General features: G+C 37.8%; 1 long non-coding RNA gene across 2 annotated transcripts; it reads left to right on the top strand.

Annotated features, from left to right (window-relative positions):
- Positions 1-258: 258 nt before the first annotated feature.
- Positions 259-11149, top strand: LOC117415401 (uncharacterized). Of its 2 annotated transcripts, XR_004546404.3 has the most exons (3): positions 262-425; positions 629-1103; positions 10146-11149. It is a non-coding gene; the product is annotated as an uncharacterized LOC117415401 (long non-coding RNA). The 2 variants fall into 2 exon arrangements; XR_009329098.1 differs by having other exon boundaries at positions 259-1103.
- Positions 11150-20782: the final 9633 nt, after the last annotated feature.

Here is a 20782-nt window from a genome sequence, read left to right as displayed (position 1 = left end):
CAAGCTCTCCCAACGAGAGGAGAGAGAGAGAGAGAGAGAGAGAGAGAGAGAGAGAGAGAGAGAGAGAGAGAGAGAGAGAGAAGGCTATCAACCAAAATAGTGTACGCAGAGGAAAGCTGGTGGGGACCTGCTAGGGGACTGGAAAAAATACATTTTTATATATATATATATATATATATATATATATATATATATATATATATATATATATATATATAATGTATGTATAACTATATCTACAATAACAAAGATACGGTGTCATACAGTATTTTGGAGAAGCTAAAGAAAAACACAAACTGGATGTTCTTTATTTGAAAAAGAGGGGGGGGGGGAATGCAGCGTAAATTAAACTAAAGGTGTACCTGAAAACAAGTGGAACTGAAGGAGAAATATTGAATCCTGAAAGACAACTTGACAAAGAGAAGGTGCTGTCTGCTGTACATATTGCATTTTGTGGCAGTTTCTCTAGAACTGTCATATAAATACTGCTATTGCTAGATAGATATATGTATGTCATGTCATTCAAATAGATATAGTTATATTATATGGTATATAATTTTCTGTGTGTGTGTGGGTGTTTGTATTGTTTTAAATCAATGTTGTGAGATTTATTTTGCATTGTGTGCAGGGGAGACCCGTTTTAAACTGCATCAGATGGATTTCAAAACCGAGACACAGAAAAAAAAAGTTTCATGAATATATAATCTGGAAAAGCAATTGAGCAGGGGGTGTTCGAAGCGCTGTATACTGAGAACATGCTTAATATAAGAAGAAAAAACAAGATGACATCATAAGCAAAACATTATTGAAATCTCATATTTTAAAACAGCAACGCTGCTATGCCATTAAGGTACCGGCGTACATCTGGAATGTAAATGATGCCACATTAAAATCGAAGGTATGAGGATGAAAAGGAGAGAGAGGAGTGGGGAACAACAATTGATGCCCTGAGTACGTAACTAAACCAGGAGACTCCAGCAGACTGAAGAGCATAGAACAAACCAGAATCTCACCCCCAGATCAAACTGCTAAGGCCAAAGAATGGCTGTGGAGCTGTAATCGAATCTGATGGGAGTCACAGCCTGATGCATTGCCAGCATATGGTAAGTGTGCACATTGAGATTATAAATCTAGTTAATTTACTGGGTGCTGCATGCAGATATATGCTTACTGTATAGCTACTTTGTTATCAGTAATATACAGTATGTTTTTTTAGGGTGGCGTTGTGGTGTTCAAAGACCCCACAGTAAAATTGTGAACCCCACTCTAATTGTATTAAATGCAAACCCACAGCTTAAGTTTTTTTTTTGAAGGCACATGTCTGCTGCAATGAAGTATGGTAGAGAGTGGTGCCACTCAATGCTATGCAACTTATGCTGTTGCATACGTTTTGATTATTATGATCCCAGGCATATATTTTATACAAGCAAATGATGTTTCTTTCAATAAAGTCACATTGCATGCACACGTTTAAGCTGCATTACCTAGCAATGATATTCACTGTTGTTTGATTAGTACAGCCCCTCATAGCCTTCTGTGCATTGTGCTTTATGAGAACGAGATGCCTTGTTGACAAGCCAGTTTGTTTACAGGTTTAGCTTCATGGACTCCTAGCTAGATATCATCCCGTGAGCCACAGAATTGTGGAATACTTGCAACAGTAGGAGGTTATTAGCTACATTGGTTCTGCCATAGTTCAGCGATAACTTTTTTCAGGAAACGTATACTCGTCGTTTTCAGGATATTACTCCAATGTTCAGGTCCTTGCATTGGTTACCAGTGAATCACTGAATTGATTTTCAAGTTGCTGTAATAACTTATAAGCTCCTTCATGGATTAGGGTCATCCTATCTCCAAGAACTCTGTATATTCCTATTCAAACTTTTAGTGAACTTCTTGCTGTTGTGCTTCTCATTTGTTTAACTCTATTCCGGTTGACATGAGGCAGGTTAAAACATTGGATTCTTTTAAGTCTAGATTGAAAACATACCATATTGAATGTGTTTTTATGTAATTGGTTGTAGCTGGGGTGTATTGTGCATATGAGATCTCTTGTTGTGTTTTTAATTTTGCACAGCGCTCTGGGATGCCATGGCGTGAAGGGCACTATATAAAAATAATTATATATTGTATTGTATTATTTTATTAGGGATGAGTTTTTCTTACCAATGATTTGGTCAAACCAATCCTTCATAGATTTAAAAACGCTGGCCACTTAACCGACTGTGCTGATTCAAATCTGACTCTGCAGAAGCAGATCATGTTGGAGATGTTGTAGCAACCCGAGAAGCATTTCGTTTGCCTGGGTTCCCTTGAGTTTTAATACATTTTAATGCTGGTTTTGAATACGTGTTTCAACACACAGAGGTGGGAACATTAAGGCTCTTGGTCCTTAGCCTAGATTCTCCGGTTTTGAATCCATTCATTTAAGAGATCAAAAGACTGATCAAAGCAAAACGTTCCGTTGAGAAGAGTAGCGAAAGATATGAAACGGTGGGACAAGTCGTCTAAAAACAGTGATGTTGGAGGTCATAGCAAATATTAATCACAATACACTGGACGGTTGTCAATACCCCTACTGTACAGGAGTTTTTCTTGACTAAATATATTACTGCCATTTCAAAACATAAATAGCTAGCAATACATCAATTGGATATTAAATACTAGCAGTGAAACGATCAAATGCATTACATTTTTTACTCATTTGTTAATACATCCTGTAGCTATATACATTTCATTAATGACTTTTACTAAACCATTTAAAGGTACTGCTGGGGGAGCAGTCCACCAATCCATACCTAAATAGCCTGTTCCAGAAGTCTAATTGTGTTTATTCCTTGAGCCTGCAGCAGGGAAGGAAGAAATAAAGAAAACATGCTCTGAATACACTGTCGCCGGGCTTGACACTTCAAGAACCACCTGACAAAAAATAAATCCTTCTGAGATTCACAGTGCATTACCCTGGAACCCTAGGAGAAACATTAGCAGAAATTGTTTGTACAGTGCTCCTGTTATGGTAGAATGTGTATGGTTGTGGCAATGTGTCCCGCCCCTGTGTGCATATTATGTGTTGGGTGTTGCGTGTGTGTGTTAATGTTGGTGTATAGTCATTGGTACATGGGATATAAACGGGTCTGTGTTTCACGTGTGATTTAAAAAGGTAGATTTGTATTTAGGCACGAGGAGGGCACAAATCACTTCACGTGCTGGTTAAATGTAATATGTGAGCACGGGGTTGCACAGAATTAATTCACGTGCTGGGATTCAAGTGAATAATTAATTAGTAATTGAATCCCAGCACAACAGTATATATAGATGCACATTTCATTCACTCAGGGTTGGGTGTTCGAGAGTGGAGAACGGGTGAGAGAGAAGGAGAACGTAAAAGTAGTAAAGTGAAATCTAGAAGTGTTTGTACTCACCGTGTTTGTTTGTCTCTCCGTGCACCGTTTGTTAAGTGTTTAGTACGTTTTGTTTGTCTATTTATTTTGGCGCAAGTGCCGTGTCCTGTTTTGTGTTTAAAACCTTTTATTTTCTGTTCTGTCTGTTAATTATTAAAATAGCCTGTTCCAGAAGTCTAATTGTGTTTATTCCTTGAGCCTGCAGCAGGGAAGGAAGAAATAAAGAAAATATGCTCTGAATACACTGTCGCCGGGCTTGACACTTCAAGGCCGGAGTGGGTGCACCACCCACTCCGGCCGTCTTTGTGACAATGGTATAGAGGTGTGCTTATACTACTTCATACTCCTAATTGCCTTTAAGCGGAAGAAGCTGTCCTTCCCTCACCTTTACAATTGAGTTATCAATCAATGGCAATTAACTTCCGCATGCAGTATTGATGAATTTTCCATGTCTATAAATTATTCCTCAGTAAGTAACAGTGAGTCACTTACTTAATTAAGTCTTCATTAAAATACAGTAGAAATGACCTCCATTCATTGACATTGATGTGAGCAGAACAGCAGTTCAAGCTGGGAACTTGACAGTGTTTTCTCCTTGGACAAATCCCTGCTGCAGCTTTGAAAGTCAGCACAGCAACCACTGTACTCTTTTTGATAAAGAATGTACACAATTTTATCCAACGATCTAAGGAGACGGTAAGGTCACCAGATTTCCACAGCTAAGAACTGGGGCACATACAGTCACAGACAAAAGTATTTGGGCAGTTCAAATAAAATGAGAAAAACCACAAAGAAAGTCATTTCTATAATTTCTAATTGTTCTATTGAAACATATACATTAGAGATTTAGCGGTATAGTAAAACAATAATTTATTACATAACATGCATAAACTGAAAAATAACATGCAGAAACGAATTTCATACTTTGACAAAAGTATTTGGGCACTCTTACATTAGTATTTTATTTTGCAGCATTCATTGATCCTTCTACAATACAAAGGTCGCCAATGCCTGAGGAAGAAAAACAAGCCCATACCATCACATAACCTCCACCATGTTTAACACTGGGCATGATGAACTTTTCTTTAAATTTTTCTCCTCCAAACATATTGTTGGTTTCTTGGTGAAAAAAAGTTACATTTTGGATTCGTCTGACCATAAAATTTAGTTGAAGAAATCATCAGGCTTCTTCAAGTATTCAATGGAAACCTCCAATCGCTTTCTTTTGTGTATTGTTTTTAACAAAGGTTTGCATCTTGGTTTTCGCTCATGGACATTCATCTTGTTAAGATATCGTTCACTTGTTCACTCGTGAATTTCTTGACCATCTTCTCTCAATTCTTGTGTCAAATCTTTTGCAGTAATCTGAGGATTTTGCCAGGCTGCTTGAACGATTCTTCTTTCAGATTTTGCAGAAATCTTTCTTGGTCTTCAACACCTGGAGCTAGTTGCAGTAGTTCCTGTTCTGTTGTGTTTGTCAATAATAGCCCACACGGTGCTTTTCGGTAAACTGAGTCGATCTGCTATTTTTCTGGTAGTTTCTCCTTTTTTGTTTAGTTGTTTCACTGCCATTTTGAGATCCTTGCTGTACTCTTTAGTTTTAACCATTTTTGTTGCTTTTTTGAATCACAAATTTCCAATTTATTTTTCAACACTTGATGATTACGTATTTATTTATTCTATATTTTTCACCAGGTGTTGTTTTTCACTTATGATAATTGTCAATAATCAGCAACGAATTGGTTTCATACGAAATATGTTGATTGCCCAAATACTTGTCAAAGTATGAAATTCGTTTTTTATTTGTTATTTTTCATTTTATGCATGTCATGTAATAATTTGTTGTTTTATTATGACACCTAGCTGAAGGTTCCTCGAGTCTGACACTGTATGCTGCCACTGACATCAGTAATGTAGATTCCTTAAAGGGTTCATTCAATGAATGTCTTACACGTGCGCTGTGACAGTCTCACATAGTTTTCAAACAGCAGATGCTACAGCAAACGTCTGTTTTCAGAATCAGAGAAAGAAGAAAAAAACCTTACATGCCTTTCAGTTTAAACTTCAGCAACATGTTCTCCATCCTTTTTAACTCCTTCCTAATTGCCATTTAACCAACCAGCTGCTTCCCCTAAAAATTGACATGCTTTGTAGCCAATCACACGACACCTAAGACACTCATGAGTTGACTCAGTAAGAACAGATTTCCAGGAAGTAAGGCGTGTCATTTTAAGTGAGCTTCTATAACCTCTCCCAAAAGTCTTTGTATAGGGCTATTCTTTACAATGATAACCTATGCTTTACCATGCTTTCACTGTGCTTTATTACACCTTGCTATGCTTTTACAGTGGGGAACTGTTTTAAGGATAACATTTTGGTTTGCATTCCTTTGATACCATGCTGCACAGTCAGCAATAAAACATCTATAGAAATACATGGTGCCTTTTTGCTTTATGAAACTGCATTTGGCATCCATCCCATCTTCCAATTGTGGCTAACCCTCTGGAACTTCCTGAACTGATTTGAAAGCAGTATGATTTGGCTTCAGCTCCCGGCTTCTTCATTGGTTACAGTCGAGCGTTTTGCAAATTATAATTTTATGCTATTTTCACACCTTTTGAATTGTCAGTTCAGTGCTGGGGCTATGAGCTTTTTTTGTTTGAGGAAAGGCATATATATATATATATATATATATATATATATATATATATATATATATATATATATACAGATAGATAGATAGATAGATAGATAGATAGATAGATAGTTTTATATAATAAAACATATTGCTAAATATCGTTAACTTGTTTATTCATAAGCGGGGCTATTTTTGCTCAGGCTGTCTCACAGGCAACTACTGTAATTTATAGGGATTGGATAGACCTGCCATAACACTGTCAGTAGGGTGTACAGCTCTGGACAAAAGTTTTGCATCACTTAAAATTTTTGGATTGAGATATACTTAAAAAAACTATAGAATTTGAACATCATTTTGATATTTTATTTAACATCATGTAATCAAAGAAACGACGACATATATCACAAAAGTCTACCTGAAGACATAAGTTTAGTACAGTATTTCATATTAGATTTCAAAATGTCTTTCAATTTTGGTCAGTTTTGCATGTATTCCCAATAGACAGATCCTGTATTGTAAAAGCAGTGATAAACAATGACTGGTTCTGATTTCTAATTCCTGTCACAAGGTCTTTGGCGTATTTAGGTTTGACTCATTTCCACACACTGCACAGAACAAACAATAAGCACTGAAATGGGGGAATTGAAAACCTTGGGATTTTGCTCAGAGCTGTCCAGGGTGCTGAAGTAAAGAGTCTCCATTCATTATCTACACAGTCTAATGGGGGCTCTATTTATCACTGCCTGTGGTGCTGAAAGTGGTAGCATATTTACAACAGCTAGCCTAGAGATGGCGTTTTATATCAGTGTACAGCTATGCTTCACCCTATAGAATTATAGAATTCCTGTGAAAACATGTTATTTAGAATGAATGACATAAATACAACCTGTGTCCTGAGTTTTTCAAAGAAAAAATAATGTAGTACTTAATGGGTTAAGATGTTCTTCAATCTAATATAAAAGATGAATCCCTGTACTCAAGGAAAAGGTCCAGGGATACCCCTCACCCCATATAGCCAGGATCATTAGTATGACACGGTGGCTTTACAGTGCCTAAAAGATTAGTCAGAGTGCTTGAGGGGAATTGCTTGAATTCAGAAATTATGCAATATCTCACACCAGGGATTTCCTTTTGCAAGAGGGCTTACCTGCGAACAAAGAAATGAACTGCTGTGTCAACAAGATAGCCCGTCTGAGCCAAAAAGGATTGCACGTACTGTGCAAAATGGTCTTAATATTTGCTCAGTGATTCAACTTTCAAGGGAACTGCCAGCGAAGACTGATGCCTATGATATAGGATTTCACAAGGAATGTGAATCGTCTTGTATTCGAGCTACAGCTGGAATTCTTCATTCTATTACAAACAATGCAGTTATGAATTGAAGGGTCCCTACAATGTGACTACCTTAAGCAAATCTTCAGTGGAAATGTTTAGACCATATAATTGAACCATTGCCTTCCATCGTTATTTCATGTGCTTCTATCTCTAGATAACATGTCTCTAGATAGCGAGTACCTGTGTATTTCCGTTTTTATTTTCCTTGGTCATTGCCAAGCACTATGTATTACAGACAGGGCAGAAGGCATAGAAATAGCTTTGGAAATGAAATTACACATGTTTGCTGTAAAATGTGTTTCTTTCAAAACTGCACATGTGAGACTGTGGCGGAGTGTCCCGCCCCTATTTATTATTATTTGTATTTTTGTTTGCGGCGCGGGTAAAAGCGCTGCGTCTTTTATTATTATATTTAAAAACCCTGTGAGGATGCATGGCTGATCAGCTACTGATTATTTAACTAGCTGACATTCATGCATCCTTACCAAACGCATGCAGACTCTGGCCGAGGGATAATAAGATAATTACCAACTAGTTAATCCCTCGGCCAGAGTATATAAACCTGCAGCTCTCTGCACTCAAGGTTGTTGGGTGTACAGAGGAGAGTACGGGGAGCGGAGAGAGCGAGCAACATTCGAAAAACAATTGCTAAAACGTGCTGCATTGTCCAGCACAACACTTACTTGTTTGTTTGTTTATTCGGTTGGCCCTCGTGCCCTTTTGTTTTGTGTTTTGTTGGTTTGTTTAAATATTTTGTTTATTAATAAATACGCTGAGTGCCGTTGCACTCAGCTTTAACCGCCCATCCATTGCTTTGGTTTCTACTTCCTGGTCCGTGACGTCACCACTGCGAGCCAGACTGTCACAGAGACCTATTGCACAACAGCATTTCACTTTAGAATAGAAGAAGCTACAAGACAGATCATGGGTGAATCACTGGACAGAGGCAGTTAGCCCCTGCATGGATGCTCACTAATTGAAGTAGAACTAATCTAGTTTTACCCCTGAATGACTGGAGCACATTTACTTTTGAGACCCCCCACTCTCCCACTGCCATTAAGAATCAGTTGCTTTTGTCATAAACAAACAAAAACACAAACTTCTCGTTATAAAGTAGCTTGTTACAGAAACGGTAGATCTCTGACGTGTCGTGAATCTATTTCGCTTCAACTTCTCCCCAGCAACCCTGATTACATCTGCGTGGTATGCAGAAGCAGCAGCTTGGCACGTCAATCTCTTCATGTCACCGGAACAAAGCGGAGAGTTTGAAATGGCAGCGACAGAGGTTGCACGTTTCGAATCAAGCCCTCCTTAAACCAATGTGCAGAACCATACAACAGGCAGGGTCTGGGTTTAGCTTTCTTTACTAAAAACCCAGAGGAGTGAATCATATACCTCGCTTTACTGCTGGCATGCAGCATAAATCTGCAATGCAGAGCACTTCTGTCGGGGGGGGGGGGGGGGGGGGGGGGGGGGAGCTGGTTGGTTAATGAAGAGAATCCAATGGTGTTGAAAGGGTGGGAACAATTTCACTGTCAAGGGAATTGCAGCACTTCTTGAAATTATGGCATGCGAACAAAGATTTCTTTAAGCCAGTATCAGATATTATGTTTTAAAAATGAAATGCATGCTTGCTAGAACACGTTTCTTTCACAATGATTATTTGAGAACGATACAGTAGAACCTCTGCGAGTTACTGACACTTACAAACTGACCGGTCAATTTAACACCCCACTTTTAGCTATCCCTAACCCTAACCCTGACCCTAACTCTAAACCTAACCCTAACCTCACTAACCCTAACCCTTTTTTGACACAATTGTGTGCTTACATATATCGTACAAAAATATTTACACATTAAGTGTATTGTAACTATACAGAATAACATTGTAATTATGTGTAAGTAGATATGTACTTACTACCTACTATATTAATATGCAGTAATTAGAGACACTAATGTAAAGTGATACCCATATATACTTTATATGAGCGGTGGCCAAAGGCCAAATTATATCATTTTACCTGTTAAACCAGAGCTTTGAACAAGGCTAGTTGAATGGTTTCCTCAACATTCCACGAACATTTCAATATGCAATACATAAACTGGAATTAATATATATTTTTATTTCTAAGTAAACAGACCCTTATCATCATCATCATCATCATCATCAACATCATCATCATCATCATAAAAATTTGTCATAAAAATTTATAAAACTTGTCCATCCCCCAGAGTCAAAGAAATGTTCTCCCAGCCTGTCGCCATTATTGTTTTACACAAACTACCTCTTCAGAGTGTTCGCCTCAGTTAGCAAACGTTTGAGGCAAACAGACCAGCAACAGAAAAAAGTATAAAACTGTTGGCAAACGTTCGCAAACGTTCTCCTAGTTGAACTCACCTCTGTAGTGGAATGACCCTCCAGGACCGTGAGTAGACAACCCTGCTTTATATCGTATATTTTTTCATCATGTTATTATTATTTATTATTATTATTTATTTCTTAGCAGACGCTCTTATCCAGGGCGACTTACAATTGTTACAAGATGAATTTTGTATATGTTTAATATCTTATAACGTGTGTTCTCTATTGTTCGCTATTGCTGATTAGAACACACCATGCATGCTATTGCAGCAAATATTCCTTTTGAAAGGGCTGATTGTGGGAAAAGTGGGGAAGCTGATATACTTCGCTGTATCACTCCTCACCCCCAAAAGGACACAGCTTTAGCCGGTTCTGTTTATCTGACCATCTCTCTTCTCTCCTTTAAAAGCAGGATGAGCCCAGTCTAAGGTTCCAGAACGTCAATCTCAAGATGGTACCCCTCAGACGCCATGAGGGCAGGTGTGCGATCGACGGGGAAGAGTCGAGCGAGGACCGCGAAGAGAGGATCTTAGCCATGCTGGGGATCATAGGGACAGTCCTCAACCTGCTGGTGGTTATATTCGTTTATATCTACACCACCATCTGACCAGGAAGAAGCAACGAGGAGACAACAAGCAAAGATGCAATGAAGAAGACAGTTTGCACAATGGAAAATTCATAATTGCTCAAGACGTAAGCTGATACTGTAAATATAGCAAGGACTAGTACTAAGGACAGGAATTTTCAAGTGACCTTTGTGTATATAGCAGAGCATTTGGAAGACTTGGAGGTATTTCATTAATAAAGAGAAGCACAATTGACAATGTGTTAAGAGACAAGAGAAGTCAGTCGAATTGTAAGTGGCAGGTATTATGGCTTTGTGGGTGGTAGAAGTTCGGTTGACCTCTGAAGTTGACAAACCCCCAAACTGTGTAGCGAAACTTCAAGAGGGTTTATCAGCGCCTGTCTCAGATAGAGTACAGGGGTCCCAGGACTCAGTGGGGTTGAATCTACACTCTCTTACAAATATCTTGTTTTCTACAAATAAGCTTAAACCGGAGAAGACATAAGAAAGACAAAACTGCCTGGAATTGAATTTATACTGTACTTCCAACAAATGGAATATGCATTTGTACTGTTTCTACGCAAATGTTGATCCTGAAACTGCCAAAGCTTTATTATTATTATTATTATTATTATTATTATTATTATTATTATTATTATTATTATTATTATTATTTGCCATATATGTGGTAATATTAAGATAAAATCATATTGAAAATGATTTTAAAAATATCTAAAAAAGACTCCAATATCGGTGTCCTACTTTCACATTTTGAAATGATATGTAGCAAAAGGGTTTCCTTAAAAAAAAAACCCAATAATAATAATTACTGCCTTGTGGAACTTTTAGAGTGCTTCCAAAACCAACAATCGGATTTTAAAACTCTATTTTTGCTCCAATGTAAAACTGACACCACAATTTTCAAGTGGACTACAAACCTGTTAATATAAGAAAATAAGAACATAAGAAACTGTACAAACGAGAGGAGGCCATTCGGCCCATCTTGCTCGTTTGGTTGTTAGTAGCTTATTGATCCCAGAATCTCATCAAGCAGCTTTTTGAAGGATCCCAGGGTGTCAGCTTCAACAACATTACTGGGGAGTTGGTTCCAGACCATATATACTACAATTAAACCAGGAAGAAGGTTATAGTGAATGTTATAGCCTTTGAGATTTAATTTTCGTTACTGGTAGTGGGTATCAATATTCGGGTTCTGGTTTTGGATGGTTCTTCAGTTGCCAGGCAAAACCACTGACCATGTTGAAAGCCAATGGCCCACATACTGTAATTTACTGTATACAAACCTTTTAATAATTCACCTGCCTCAGCATTTCATGTCTCTTAATGTGTAAGTTACGTAGCGAAAAAACAAGGGGTAAATGCAGTTAGCAGAAGTGGCTTATATCATATTTGGTATACTTCAGTCAAAAAAACAACATTTTTTGTCCCAATAGCTGCGGGACATTTCACATGTCAAAAAGATATTTTTGGAACATGCTACTGCCACAGGATGATATTATTATATAAACTGTAACAATGGGAAATAGAAAGCAATGCAATTTTACAGCTCCCTATATACAGCATAAGCTATCCCAGAGCTGAAAAAAGCAGTGGTTTATAAGCCCAGAGATTGTATTTGAAAAGTCAGTGAACAAGAAAATCAATCTCATCTAGCCATAGGAAAAGCAACTGCCTTTTCATTCATCTTAAAATACATTACATTAGGACGCATAATGGCAGTTTAAACATATTACATTAAAACCGCACAGTTAAAGCTACAACAACACAGTTAGTTTAACTGCAGCCCTACATCACAGTAGTCAAGCAAAAATTCATATGGTTTCAATAATAAAAATGCTACAAAAAATCAGATCGTTTTTAAAGTTATTTTATTGTACTGTCACGTTTAGCTTTTCAGTCATTCTGGGAGGTTCTTTTTTCAATGGTTCACAAACTGTGTTTTGATTTTTCGCTAATGTTGAGGTGGTTTTACTGGAGTTCAGGTGCTGCCCTCAGTTCAAAATGTATAAGGAAGGGTTAGGGTTACCTTTGCTCAGACGTTCTTCCATAATCTCAATACCGGTCAGGAAGCATGGGAAATGTACCACTTCCAACTTCCCAAAGCTTGTTTCACTTGTATTTACCCAACTTCCCAAAGCTTGTTTCACTTGTATTTGCTGACACAAACGTTTAGAACATGAAATAGGGACCGGTGATAATGAGGTTAGAAAAACAGAAGACTTTAAAAACCTGGGTTATCATTCAGAAAGACCAGCAATGTACTGTAAGTGGTAAAAAAAAATGATAGTAATTGAGAGTAAAAAGTGCTGTTCAGAAATATTACACTGCAATTAAAGAAGTACAATATCTTTTACTACATGCAAATGAAATAAATCTTGTTAATATATTTTTAAATGCCAACAATGTATTATAATGTTATATATATATATATATATATATATATATATATATATATACATGCATACATACAGACATACATACATACAAGAAAGATTAATGCCTTTAATCATGTGTGTTGCAAAATACGTGTTGTGTTCTTCTCTAAAATATAAAACAAGTATAACATTTTTCTGTATGATAGAGAGTAACACAGAATGACATTGTGTTGTCAAAGCAGCAACTACTACTGCCATGGGAACAAATGTATTTACAATGTATTCTTTATAACATAAAAATAAAAAAGAGAATCTGGTTTCAGTATTTTTGTTTTGAAGAAAAACAGTAACACTTGGGTTAGTGATTACTGTTACCAAATGTACTGTCGCTATGCCACTGTGTGTGTGTGTGTGTGTGTGTGTGTGTGTGTGTGTGTGTGTGTATATATATATATATATATATATATATATATATATATATATATATATATATATATATACATTTAAAAATGATGTCTCAATCCTATAATTCTAAGTGATGCAAAACATTTGGCCATAGTTGTATATGCAAAAAGTAGTGTGTTAAATTCACCATTAATAACACACAATTTCTTAGTGCAATAATAATAATAATAATAATAATAATAATAATAATAAAAACCCAAATTTTTTGAATAATTTGAGGGTTTTAATAAAAGGCGTTTAGCTATGCTCATCAATGCCAGTCATAAATAAAGGGCATTTTCTTTGCAAACAAAGCACGCTGTATTTCTGTTGTATGACTTTCTCTTTGCTATTCTTCTGTCAAATCGAAACCCAGGGAGGATAGAACTAATATCATGCGCTTTATATACCTTTCCCTGTGGCAGCGCCAGAGAAGAAACTGCTCGATAACATTGTTGGGCATCTTTCATTCTCTGCTGTTTTATTTTCTGGTTTTCTTTTCCCATTTATAATAGAAGCAGTTTGACTTATTCTCCACCCCCCTCCCACCCCCAAAGGTTTTCTCTCTAAAACTGTGTGTGAAATTGATCATCAGGGTACTAAAAGATTTATTTCAGCCTGGGATTCTCTGATTCAAATCCATTTTCCCATAGCGGAGGACAGAAGCAATTGAAGTGGGGTTTTCAAGGAGCTATGTTATAGACAGATTGTGTCCAGACAGCATCCGCCAGTTCAAACGTTAAATATAAAATCATTAACTGCAAATTAGCTGCAAACACTAGAGCCGAGGTGAGCCGGCAATCACCCCATAGTGCCGTCGTGGGATTTACTGTAGGAAACATACCCTAATGAGATCATAGTCAGTTACAGAGCATTGATTTTGCTACAAAAAAATCACTCTGTGTCTCAATAGCAGGGGGATCAATGTAGCTCTGCAGGATCTGGAGAAAGGGTTTGATTCGATCGATCGGCTCGACACACAGAGACTGAGAAGAGCCAAACCTAACCAAATGAACCCCATTGAAGCTCCGGTGCTGAGCATGAGGGCTGGGTCAAAGGCAAGAGGCTGCTAAAACGGTACTACAGTGGTGCTAAAACTCAGTGTCTCTGTCGATAGGAAGCCCCTGTTTCTTATAGTGACCACCTGTAAACATTTCGATGTCAGCGATGTTTTGTTTTGCAGGAAAAAAACATCACTTGCCCAAAGGTCACCGCAGAGGTACTTTTTGAAGCATGTAGGGCATTGAGTGTGTGTGTGTGTGTGTGTGTGTGCGCGTGCATGTGTGCATTTGTGCGTGCGTGCGTGCGTGTGTGTGTGTGTTGGGGGGAGGTCAGAGCCTGTGGGCATGATTACAGCCATACAGAGAGCAGAAGAGGGCCAGACATGATGGATCGAACTGCCCACAGCCCCTGTAGCCTAGAGATCAATGCAGGGGAAGAGGAGATCAATGTCAGGGATGGGAAAGCATGGGAAAACTAGCGTGCAAAAATACTGTAGTAAACTTTTATATGGGTAGAGTAACTTCATAATAAATTTGTTTTGTTTTAATTTAATTTAACCATCTTTCTTTTACAATTACTCAAATAATGTTGCTATTTTTCTTTTATTAGAATGCTTTCACGTTTCAGTATTCTACGTTGCACGGTTCTACTGTCTGACAGCTGAATTCAGCAGAATAAAAAAACACACACAAGACATTTGTGCAGAACCGAAAGGTCACAGCTGCTGAGAAGGAAGACAAACACGTCAGGTACATTTCATAAACCAGTAATACTTCTGGAGCTTGTCTCTTTGTTTAACCTTGGTGGACGAATGCGATAAATGTCAGGCCAAAATATCATATCATGCTTTTAGCTACCTGCTTATAAAATAGTGGGGGCCGTACAGATTGACAGCGTGTGTTTCAGTCAGTCATTTAGCTAGCTTTAATTAATTATATACCTCATTAAAGTTTATGTTTGTAATCATTCAGGCTGGTTTAAATTTTCAAATATTGTGTTTTGTATCATTTTTTATAAATTTGTGTTAAGATTAGGATTAGGGTTAGGGTTAGGGTTCAGTAGACGGGGTTGGGTTAGGGTTAGGGTTCAGTAGCCAGGGTTGAGTTAGGGTTAGGGTTCAATACACGGGGTTGGGTTAGGGTTAGGGTTCAGTAGCTAGGGTTGGGTTAGGGTTAGGGTTCAGTAGACCGGGTTGGGTTAGGGTTAGGGTTCAGTAGCCAGGGTTGGGTTAGGGTTAGGGTTCAATACACGGGGTTGGGTTAGGGTTAGGGTTCAGTAGCCAGGGTTGGGTTAGGGTTAGGATAAATTTGCTTTTTAAAAATGCGCAGTCTCTCACACAGACAGATTCACACACACACATACACACACACACACACACACACACACTCATGCAAGGGCTTACTGTACATTCACCTACACATATAAGAACTGGGCATTGATTCTGATCTCGAAAAATCACATTCACGAGAGCAGAGCTATATCAACGGAATAAAGCATTCGCTTGGAACAGGGTGAAGGTGAAAATGGCAAAGAATGGCAACCGTACACTCACAGATAAAAACGCAAGAATCAATATTTCTTAATTAAAGGGGTCTCGTTAATCTGAGAAGCTTTTAAAGGCAGCCTGGGAGAACACTGCAGTTTTCTTTTACAACGCAGCCATTTCCCATGCCACAGCTCTTTGTGCTGGAGGTGGCAGTGTCTGCATTAATCCTGTCCTGTAAATTGACTTTATAATATTACTTTTGTTCCCTATAATTTTCTATGTTTGTTTCTGCCTGGTAAAAAATATCAAGCATTAATGTCTTTTAATGCTTTAAAAAAAAAAAAAAAATGACTACTGGAGGTGTGCAACTGTAATTTCTGCCCCCCACGGCAACAAATGCTAAAACTCTATAAAAAAAAATGTCACAGGGGACAGATATTACAGCTGTACATCCCTAGTACTACTTTCTCAAGGAGCCTCTTTTATAAGCTTTCATAAGCAGATTCACGTCTGACGTCTCCTGAAGGGTTGAGTAGGATGCAAAAATGTTACTTAGAGACCAGCAGTGAAGCTCAGAGCATTATCACCACACCACAGGGTCATTGACCTCTCAAACATGGGCTGCACACAGCTGGTTTAAACTGGCATAATGTGCAAATAGTTTGCAGCTTTTATTCTTGTTTTTCTCATCCTCGTGACAAAGGGCGGGGGTGGGGGGTGTGGGGGGGAGGCATCTAGGAGTCGCATGATAACTGTCTTTAATACAGAACAGAGAAAAACATATATGGAGTTGTCATATGAACTGCCTTTGCTGACTACCCTGGAAAAATAGAAACTGGTTACTTCCCTATTTTCTGCTATGCCTTAGTAATGCCTGTATAATCATAATCCCCTTTCACACTAACTCTACCCGGGTCATAACCTACCCGGGTCAGGACACGGTGTCATGCGGGTCGGGTTCGTGATTTCACACTGCTTTTGATAAAGCAGGGTTGACCTGGGTGACAGACGCAAGTACACAACGGGCGTATCAATGCCCTGGAAGCAGCTTGTTACAGACGCTTCCATCCAAGCTTCTCTGGATTGAACCGTCGGCACAAATGTTGATTAGAGCAAATGTTTCTTCATCCCTGCTGTGATTTCGCGCGTGGTTTGTCTCAATCAACAGAAACATGGCTAAAGAGAATAAACAGAAACGTTCCTTGCAGAAGTGAAACCTTCACGCAGGCCTGGCTGTTTGTTATTGCGTCGGCTCATGAACGGCCGTCATGCATTTTGTCTCACTTGACCCGGGTCAAAGCATGTCGATCCACATCCTGAGGTATGACCCTGGTACTTGGTTTCACACTACGCAGGATTGTGACTCAGGTAGCCAGAACCCGGGTCCGGACCCTGGTAGGAGTGCCAGTGTGCAAGTATATATAGCTGCAAAAGCACAGACTATATATATATATATATATATATATATATATATCATAAGAATACAGGAACTCTGGGCCTAAGCTCAGACCCTCTGTAGTATCTGTGTATGCACTGCCTTGCTCTCTGCTGTTTTATATAATAAAGACTTTATACTTTGAAGATACCTGTGTTCAGACTAATTGATTATAAGAAAAGGAACCTTACACAAGTCTGATTGGAGAGAGGGAGAAATGTTTTTAGTGAATCCCTCCAGGGCCGATGTTAGGCAACTTGCAAAAAAACACCCTCCTAATATACTGAACGTTTTGAAATACAAACTTGTACAAAAACTTAGCAGAGAGGGTTGGCACATAATGCAGATTCCTTGCTTTAATTTTTTTTTTTGACACTGTAAGCAGCTGCCTAGTTTGCCTAGGCCTTGCTCTGGGCCTGAATCCCTCAAAGCCCTAAAGAGCATTTCTTTATTAACCAAGCAACAGAATTCCTCAGTCAGCTTGCTTTAATCCCAGGGTATCTATGAAAGTCAATCCACTGGGATCACACATTAGCTCAAGAACTAATTGTCTTCAGATTCCACAGGAACAGTTCATAGTACAGCCAGGGGGTCATTACATTTTAAAAAGTTACTGTGTCAAATCCCAGTGGTGGGACCAAGGAATGCAAATCAATACATACTGCAATACTGGCTTTTTCACTGGCACAGCACTTTATATATATATACACACATACACACACACATATTTTAAAGGTTTATATGCATTTGAAGAATTCTGCATAAGAACATTGGCATTAATAATACATCATATTGTTCTTTCCTTGCTTGCGCCAGGCAAGGCTGAGCCCTAACTGTACAGTCGGACTTTCAGCTGAGCCGGCTGCTCCCTCATCTCTCAAACAGAGGCTTTGGGGATGACGGATCACAACATTGGGTGTGGGGATTCATTGATATATAGTCATCTGGGGCTCAAGGCTTACAGAGCTCACCAACAGATCTCTTCACAATACCAGACAGCTGCAGATTCACAAAGAGGTTCAGGCAAAACAAAGAAAACAGAAACACAGGCATCTCAGACAGTAGTCGTGTTCACTGAGATAGGAGGGTTTAATATTGTTTCACTGCAGGTTTTTTTTTTTTTAAAAGGGGTTTAAGCTAATAAAATAATTCCTTAAATCTTACCTGTCATCCATTTCCATTGGCTGTGTAGGTCTCACATGTATATATAATGAAGAAGAAAAATGATGTATAAACTGAAAACTTGCTATTTTAATAATTAGCATATTATTATTATTATTATTATTATTATTATTATTATTATTATTATTATTATTAATTTGGGAGACACCTTTATATAAGGAAACTTACAGTACAGGGCTAAAATGCAAGACTGATATTTAAATTCAGTGTATAGTTTACAGTAAGTATGAACTAGAATGCAACAGGCTAGGATTACAACAAGTTATATCTACAGTGACATAGTAGTGCAATAAGGGGTGAAAGTGTTGCTTTATAAAGGTCAGTTGCCACTTTACAGAAGAGAAGCTGCTGGCTGCTTTAGACGTATTTATAGCGTGTTGTTGCCACCTACTGGCCAACGAAAGTCAAACATTTAAAACATAAGGAACTGCTGTTATTATGTGTTTGAAAAAGCTATATACCTGTATATAGCTCATCCTACCGTTTCTTTGGTTTATTAGAATGTTTACCAGAGAAAGTGAGCAGTTCCACTGGTTGTTGCTAAGCAACTCTACCCCAGGTGTATCGCTAATCAGCCTCGCTCAATTGAATGAGCCGATTCTCAGTCAGCCACACCTGGTAAAGGAATAAACACACCTAGTTAGGACTGGGACCTTACAGTCACCACAATCAAATCAGATTCAAGCTCTTTATTTGAGGAATCGTTTCCACAGTCCTCTATATAGCCCCGTCAGTCACTGCGTGTATAATTGTATCATGTTAAGTTTCCTATATATATATATATATATATATATATATATATATATATATATATATATATATATATATATATATATATATGTTTTATAATGCATATATGATTATTATTATTATTATTATTATTTAAGTTTTGGCAGGGCAACTTCTCCAACTCCATAGTGTTCCTCTTGCATTCAAATTTAATAACTGACTAGGTCAGTCCCTTAACAACGCAACCTCCCAATCTGACTATTGGATGCTCTCGTCACATTGTTTTATTGGTTCAGGTTAATTTTAGCTGTGATTAAACAATCTTTTTTGATTATTAAGTGTAACTTTAATGTATACAAATATAATTTAATAATAATGAAATCTCCAATATTGATTCTTAGTCGTGACCTGTAGACATGGTAATTCAATCACAAACCACTAGAGGGATATTTTCTACAACAAACTGACCGTTTGCAAATTTCCAGACTATCTAAATGTCAGGGGCCTTGTTGTTATAACAGAAGTTTTATTTCATGTGATAAACCAGATATTTCTCATAAATAAAGTGACCCATCTCGTAACAAACAAAACACATGTTTAGCAGCAAATGAAGGCTTTTTTAAGTTTATTATTATTATTATTATTATTATTATTATTATTATTATTATTATTATTATTATTAAGAATTTATAAAAAAAGAAAAGAAATTCTAGAACATAGCATTTTGAAAATCCTTCAATTTGGGAAGGTTCAGCAAAACTTGTATATATAACTGCAACTGCATAGCTTTGACAAACACACAGTACAAATACACGTAAATGCAATTCTAATTAGTTATTTTAATAAAGCATGCTAATGAATTTTAGTCCCAGTCCGAAAAAGTAAAATTGTTAAAGTGTCTGCAAACTTCAATCACCGGGGCATTCGGTGCATAGATAGCCTACCACATGCAGTGAGTGCAGAATTATAATCCGCGTTTTGTATTTTCTCATAATTTATTGTATTTGAATGGATAATCGGAATAGTGCATTTACACAACACATGTTGGTTTTCATATGAAAAAAATGTAAACGGTCATTTTGCACCATTAATTTGCGTTGTCACGGACAACATAATAATTAATATGATATATGTATACAATAACGATACAATCATTGTTTTAGCACTCACCCTGCAGCGAGTCACAATATGGACTCTACTCAAAGGGGTAGCCTACTGTTCCTGTTTGTGGATTTTTTGGGGAGAATAAATGGCCTGTCAGTCAGTCAGTAAGGAGTTTTTAGTGGGTTTTTTTTCTTATTTTTTTTATTTTTTTATGTCAGCTTCACAAAAAACGATCTCCTCCTCCTCCCATTATAAAAATGGTTCCAGCGCCTGTGGGAGACATTGTCAAGAAGATGTAGGCCTATCCACGCACAGCTGAATCTTTCCAAGTAGACTATTTCAGGATACAGACAATGTATTAAAGGAGTCTTCTTTTATAGAACTTTTAGTCATTTGATTTTTAAAACCGTGATAAAGTTACACCGTTAGTATATTGTGGCGGAGTGTCCCGCCCCTATTTATTATTATTTGTATTTTTGTTTGCGGCGCGGGTAAAAGCGCCGCGTCTTTTATTGTTATATTTAAAAACCTCGTGAGGATGCATGGCTGATCAGCTACTGATTATTTAACTAGCTGACAGTCATGCATCCTTACCAAACGCGTGCAGACTCTGGCCGGGGGATAAGATAATTACCAACTAGTTAAATCCCTCGGCCAGAGTATATAAACGAGCAGCACTATGCACTCGGGGTGTGGAGTGTTC

The sequence above is a fragment of the Acipenser ruthenus genome, chromosome 7, assembly GCF_902713425.1.
Source record: "Acipenser ruthenus chromosome 7, fAciRut3.2 maternal haplotype, whole genome shotgun sequence".
In the NCBI taxonomy this organism is placed as follows: Eukaryota; Metazoa; Chordata; class Actinopteri; order Acipenseriformes; family Acipenseridae; genus Acipenser; species Acipenser ruthenus.
The sequence above is the reverse complement of the archived record's forward strand: the minus strand, read 5'-3'. Positions and strand labels throughout refer to the sequence as shown.